This window comes from Myodes glareolus, chromosome 1 (assembly GCF_982192425.1).
Source record: "Myodes glareolus chromosome 1, mMyoGla1.1, whole genome shotgun sequence".
Lineage (NCBI taxonomy): Eukaryota > Metazoa > Chordata > Mammalia > Rodentia > Cricetidae > Myodes > Myodes glareolus.
The window spans coordinates 127,218,120-127,225,129 of NC_142026.1; the positions used below are offsets into that span (position 1 = coordinate 127,218,120).

The window sequence follows — 7,010 nt, forward strand, 5'->3', positions numbered from 1 at the left end:
TATAAAAGCTAGCCCCAGCAGAATAATAAAGAAGCTGTTTCACCTCAATCTCGTGCTCTGTGAATTCACTCAACCTGAACACTCTCCCCTGAGACTCTTGGTTCCAGTCCGTACTTGCACGGTAAGGAAAAGTATGGATAAAGCTGAAAATGCACCGCTTTGAGTAACTTCTCTCTCTAGGCATCCCTAGAGACTCCTGTGTGATATCTATTTTACCAGAACTTACATAGAAAGAGGACTAGGATGTGTGTATAAGATGTCCTTTCAGAGTTTATTTCATTACCAAAGAAAACAAGTATCTATCAAACAATGTAACATATTTATTGTGGGTAGAACTTTCTGGATGTAAGGTCAGTTGGTGGTGTTTAGTTGTGCCAGGGAAAGATAGTGAAGCCTTGCAATTGATGTGGAGCTGGTGGAAGGACAGTTATAAGTGAGGAAGAAAGGGTTAACATTTATAGGGATGCCTACAGACTTAAGGATCATGAGCAGGCCATGTAGTGCCTGGCCATTGGTTAATAGAAATGACAAACATTGGCAGTTGAGATGGGGGAGAGACATCCCTGTGGTCATTACTGGCTCCCCAGGCAGGAAGACTATCAAGAAATCACTTAGTCTATCAAATCTTCCATTTTGCACACATGCTGATGTCTACTTAGGGAAGTCAATAAAATTATCAAGAGAATTGCAATGCCTTTCCCACTCTGTGGAGGTTTCCTTGTGATAATCCACCTAAGTTCTTACTTGGCATTTCCTTCCAGTGCTTTCAGAATTCCTTGAGGTAGTGTGGGGAATCTTGCATTGAGAGAGTTGGTAGATGTGCTAGTTTCTGTTACTATTCCATTTCTCCATGAAACCTCTGGCTTCATCATGCATCACTCCCCAAGTCTTGTTCTTTGGATTAAAGTAGAAGAAATACTGTTCATCCATGGTGAACTTCCAGAAGGAATCAGTGAGTTGTCCTTTTTTTATATTGGGATTCCATGGTGACCTGCAAGATGTGACAGCCTGGAAATGACACACAAAACCTTCATCTTCTACCCTTATAGACCCACCAAGGTCAAGTCTTTCTCCACACACTTAGGAACCTGGATTCTTTCCTCCCTGGCTTCCTATTTCTTACCCATAGGGTACTTGGTACTTCCACATTGTGTCAATATTCAGTTCTTTTATACAAATCCTCCATAGTCCAATTCCCACAAGTGCTCTGCCCTGTTTCATCTTTCCTTTCCTTTCTTTCATTTTTTATTTCTGTTTCTTCCTCTTCTTTCTTTCTCTTCCTTCTTTTCTTATTTTCTTCCTTTTTTTCTTTTTTTGGTTTTTTTGTTTTAATTTTTTAAGACAGAGTCTATGAGTGTAACCCTGCCTGTCCTACAACCTTCTGTGTAGACCAAGCTGGTCTGAATTTAAAGATTCTGCTTGTCTATGGCTCTGGAGTATTGGAATTAAGGGCATGTGCCGCCACCATCACCCAATATGTCCTTCTTGTTTCTTATTGATAACTTCTATCTTTACTTCCTGCCCCATTCTTACCCATGATCTTGTCTGTCTCTTGTTCTGTGTTAAGTATCTGCTTTCTCATCTCTTCTCCAATGTATTTCTGATGTTGGCTGAAATCTGTACCTGCTTTGGTGTTATATATCACCTTTCCATGGTCACCCAAAGGCGTGAATGTATTGTCATTATACTAAATGATAGGTTCTCCATTCACTGAGCACTGCCCTTCAAACCAAGGGGTGGAACAAGCCTTGATAGTGAGGTTGAAACAAATATAGTACGTATCTGTGAGAAAAAAACACAAGGTGGTAAGGTCCAAAGAGAGAGAGAGCACAGGATCACAAAACTCATCTTCTGTAAACCTAGACTCTTGCATGGGTACACTGGTTGGGAAAGATATCTCCTGAGTTATGGATAACCTTCACCTGCTTTAGCCTCACAAGATTATCTGGTGCTACCATGGATCCCTAGGATGCTCACGGTGTCACCAGGAAGATCTGCCTGACAAACCCTTGAAGTGTCTTTTTTCTAATAAATACCTAGGTAGAAAATAAATCTAGTATAGTATCTGTGCTGCTGGAGATTCAAATCTGGTGGATGAGAGAATGCCTTTTACAGAAAAAAAAGAGGTATCAAGGATGCATGATAAATTCATCTCAGGTCCTAAGTGTTCAGGAGAGGCTTCCTGGGGAAAGGATGCAAATAGCCTAGATGGAGAGAGCTTGCCATACTCACATTACCTAGTACCTATCTTATCTTAGTGCCCTTGATATGAATTTTTTGGGTCCTCTCTAGTTCAATCACAGCTTTAAGAGTTATTCATGTGGCTATAGTCTGTAGGAAGTCACAATTTCCTTGTCTTATCTAGCCAAATCTAAGAATAATAGGAATAGAGGAAGGAGAATCCCAACTCAAAGAATCAGAACATATTTCCAACAAAATTATAGAAGAAACCTTTCCTAACTTAAAGAAGGAGATGCCTATATAGGTACAAGAAGCATACAGAACACTAAATAGAGTGTGGTGGAGGAGGTTCTTCTGTTCATGTCTTGCTTTCATTGGTTAATGAATAAAGAAACTGCTTTGGGTCTGATAGGGCAGAACTTAGGTAGGTGGAGAAAACAGAAATGAATTCTGGGAGAAGAGCAGCGTGAGAGATGCCATGGATCTTCTGCCTGAGATGGATGTTCAGCCAAAGTGATTATATAAACATAGATATATAAACATAGATATAATTTTATGGAGCACCATATTTTTTATTTCCATTGCTCTGCTCAGCTCCACTCTTGTAATAGACATTATCCTGGAGCTGAATTTAAATCATCCATCTGGTTTTCCAGCCACTCCCTTTAGAATAGTCCAGCACTGACTCTGCTGTAGGCTCTGATGTCTCCAGTGTGGTAATTGAGGTCTTTGGTGGTTTTGATTTTACTCTTTCTGAGCGTTAGAATCTTGCCAGTAAGCCACAGTTATGTGGCGATACACAGATTAATTAAAATGGGTTAAATTAAGATATAAGAATTAGCCAATATGAAACTAGAACTAACGGGCCAAGCAGTGTTTTAATGAATACAGTTTCTGTGTGGTTATTTCGGGTGTTAAGTTAGTCGGGTGGCCAAGACAAACAAAGCCCCCCCGCCACCGGTCCACTCAAACACAAAGGAATAAAGCTTCTTCACTGCACCTCTTAAAATTTTTACCAAAATGGACCACGTACTCAGATACAAATCAAATCTCAACAGATGTAAAAAAATTGAAATAACTCCCTGCATCCTATCAGAACACCACAGATTAAAGCTAGTTATCATCAAAAACAGAAACAAGAAAAAACTTGGAAAGCCAGTTACAAAACCAAACTGCTCTCTACTAAATGAAAAATGGGCCAAGACAGAAATAAGAAAGAATTTAAGACTTCCTAGAATAGAATGAAAATGAATACACACCCAAATGTACAGGGCAAAATAAAAGCGGTGAGAAGAGAAAAGTTCATAGCACTAAAGGCCTACATAAAGAAACTGAGGAGATCCCAAAACAGCAACTTAATGGTACACTGGAAATCTCTAGAACAAAAAGAAGCAAACTCACCCAAGAAGAGTAGACTGCAAGAAACAGTCAAACTGGGGCTGAAACCAATAAAATAAAAACAAAGAGAACAATATAAAGAATCAATGAAAGAAAGAGTTGACTCATTGAGAAAATCAACAAGATAGACAAACCTTATACAACTAACAAAAAGTCAGAGAAGGAATTTCCAAATTAATAGAATTAGAAATTAAAAGGAGGACATAACAACAAACACCAAAGTAATTCAGAAAATCATAAGGCATACTTTAAAAATCTGTGCTCCACCAAGTTGGAAAATCTAAAAGAAGTGGGTAACCTTCTCCATAGGTACCACTTACCAAAGTTAAATCAAGATCACAAAAAGAATTTAAATAGATATACAACACCTCATGAAATAGAAATAGTCACTAAAAGTCTCCCAAACAAACAAAAAAAAATGTCCATGGCCATATTATTTTAGTTCAAAATTCTCCCAGACTTTTCAAGAAGGGTTAGAGCAATAATCTTCAAATTATTCCACAAAGTAGAAACAAAAGGAACATTGCCCAATTCATTTTATCCTGATACTCAAACCACATAAAGACCCAACAAAGAAAATCACAGACCAATGCCCCTTATGAACATAGATGCAAAAAACCCAATAAAATATTTGCAAAGTGAATTCAAGAACACAATAAAAATCATCCACCACAATCAAGTAGGCTTCATCCTAGAGATGCAGGAATGATTCAATATACAAAAAGAAACAAATGTAATCCACTGTATAAACAAAGTGAAAGAAAAATGTCACATGATTGATCATCTCATTAGATGTAGAAAAAGCCTTTGACAAAATCCAGCACCCCTTCATGATAAAAGTCCTGGACAGTTTAGAAATACAAGAGACTTAGCTAAACATAATAATAGCAATATATGGCATACCTATTGACAACATCAAATTAAATGAAGACAAACTCAAAACAATTTTCCTAAAATCAGGAACAAGATAAGGCTGTTCGCTCACTACATATCTATTTAATATAGTACTCGAAGTCTTATCTAGGACAACAAATTTCCGACATAAGTTAGATCCCAGCCAGATAAAGGTGAATCTTCGTGCCTCAGGAACCGAATTAAAGGAATGTATCTTCCTGTTTCAAAGGTCCTGACCAATGGTAGACTCACCCACCTGAAACCAAGCAAAACATCTCGTAGAGGTGTGGCCTCGATTTCTGAATATTTCATTCCAGATAGAGTCAAGTGGACAGCAAATAGACACCACACCACTCTGGACTTTTCTTTCTGTATATCCTTTAAAACACGTAACAGGTTTGTTCCCCCTCTGAAATCAGGGTTGTTGGCTCTCCTAACTGCATGCTGTGCTTTCCTAGTCAATTCTGTGACCCCCGTGGTCTTGCGTAGGAAAGCCTGAAGTCACTACTGGGTTTCCACAGGTCTTGAGGTACACCTAGCTTTTTGAGGCGGGGTCTCCCTCTGAAGTTGAGAAGTTACGGATTTGGCTGCACTGGCCAGCCTCCAAGACCAAGATCATCCTATGTCCAGGATTACAGGCACAAACCATCTCTTCTGGAGGTTCTGTGTTTGTTCTAGAGAGTGAAATTCAGGTCCTGCTGCTTACGTTGCTGGGATTTTGAATTTGAAAGCAAGTTCTTAGCTGCTCTTGGTGGCACACGCCTTTCATCCCAGCCTTGGGAAGCAGAGGCGGGCAGCAGATCTCTGTTGATTTAAAGACCAGGCAGAGTCACATGGTGAGAAACTTTCTTTAAAAATAAACAACAATAGAAAAGAACAATTTCATAGAAAACATTACCATTAGCAGGCAGAAATTGTGAAACTGCGGACACTTGGTACTTCTGCTTATTTTCCTGTGTGGGTGGTGAAGGCAGGGCTGGGTGCTCAGGGACAGAGGTAGTACCCACAAACTCTGTGCTTGTGTCTGTGCATGGGATGCCATAGAACTATCAAGACTCTAGTTCTCTAGCTGGTTTCCATCTTTTGTTTGCGGAGTTCACTGACTCAGGGATTGCCAAACAGGAAGGCTAGGCTGGCTCACCTGTGAGTCCCAAGAATCCACTTGTCTGTACCTCAGCACTTCTGAGATGGCCAGCATGCTCTACCACCCCTCCCTCTACAACTGGGTCCTAAGGCTCAAACTCTGGTTTTGATGCCTGCAGGACAAGCACTGTATGACTCAGCTATCTCTCCGCACTGCTGCATTCTTTTATTTTGCATTTGCTTTACTCTGTGAAATTCTGCTACTTTGCCCATCTAAAAATCCTGATTGGCCTCTAATAAAGAGCTTGCAGAATCCTGTCTTCCACCACCATAGACTACCTGAATTCCCAGTGTCCCTCTGCCTTACGTTCAGTATATCTCCCTTCTCAAAGGACTCCACAAGCTTTAGGGTAGGACTTTACAGACATGGCAGAGGGGTGGTTGTCAACATCCTACAAAAGAAGCTTCTGGTAGGTATAGCTGATGTCATTCTTGCCCACAACCTGCAGTGGAGTTCAAGAACACAGGATGTGAATCAGGAAGGGTGGGCTAACATCTCAGCTGTCCTTTGTGAGTGACTTCCCTATTTGTGTCTCAGGTTGCTCAGCTGGAACTTTCCTAACCCTTTCCTTTCCCTGCAGACTCCTATTTCTGCAGTTCCTTAGACTTTGCTCTTACTCAGGTCATTAGGAGTCTGGCTTCACCTGAAGGTCTTGACTGAAAGCAGGTCCAGTGGAGTCAGCAGTGAAAACTGGGAGTGCAAACCTGGACTCGGGGTCCAAGGCTGAACTGCACATGGCACATCCCAGTGCTCAGGAGTGTCATGTCCTTAGGGACCTCGCAGGTCCCTCCTAACACAGGCTGCTGCTACATCTAGCACAGCAGGACAGGGTGAGGATCCAGGCAGCCAACTAGAGACACTCAAATTGTTGTCTTCCAAGCTCGGTGCCTGCCCCTCAATCTGAGACAGTGAGTTTGGGGGCTCATGCCACCTCTAGAATGACAGCAAACACCTTTTCTGTATGTTGCTATTGCTGTTCTTATTGTTTGGTTCTTTGGGGTTTCTGCCATGCTGTGCCCAAATAAATCATAAGGAGACTTACTTTTACTTGTGAATTCCAACCTTAGCTTGGCCTATTTCTAGCATATTTATTTAACTTAAATGATCCCTCTACCTTTTGCCTCTGGGCTTTTACCTTTCTCAATTTCTGTGTACCCCTTTTCACTTTTTATTCCATGGCTTGCCGTGTAGCTGTGTGGCTAGAACCTTGAGTCCTTTTCTCCTCCTTTTCTTATTGTGTGATCTTTCTTCCCAGATTTCTCCTCACATTTTTTCCTCTCTGCCTGCCAACCCTTTCTATTTCTCTCTTTGCCAAATACAGCATGAATAATAAATATCCAGGGACAGATGCATGGTTCAGCCTGAAGATCAAAAAAAGCAAAACAGCCAGCCA

The 7,010-nt window shown here is 40.8% G+C and overlaps 1 pseudogene; it reads right to left on the reverse strand.

Moving 5' to 3' along the window:
- Positions 1-546: 546 nt before the first annotated feature.
- LOC148123573 (retinoic acid early-inducible protein 1-epsilon-like) lies at positions 547-1,958 on the reverse strand (annotated as a pseudogene).
- Between the last annotated feature and the right edge of the window lie 5,052 nt (positions 1,959-7,010).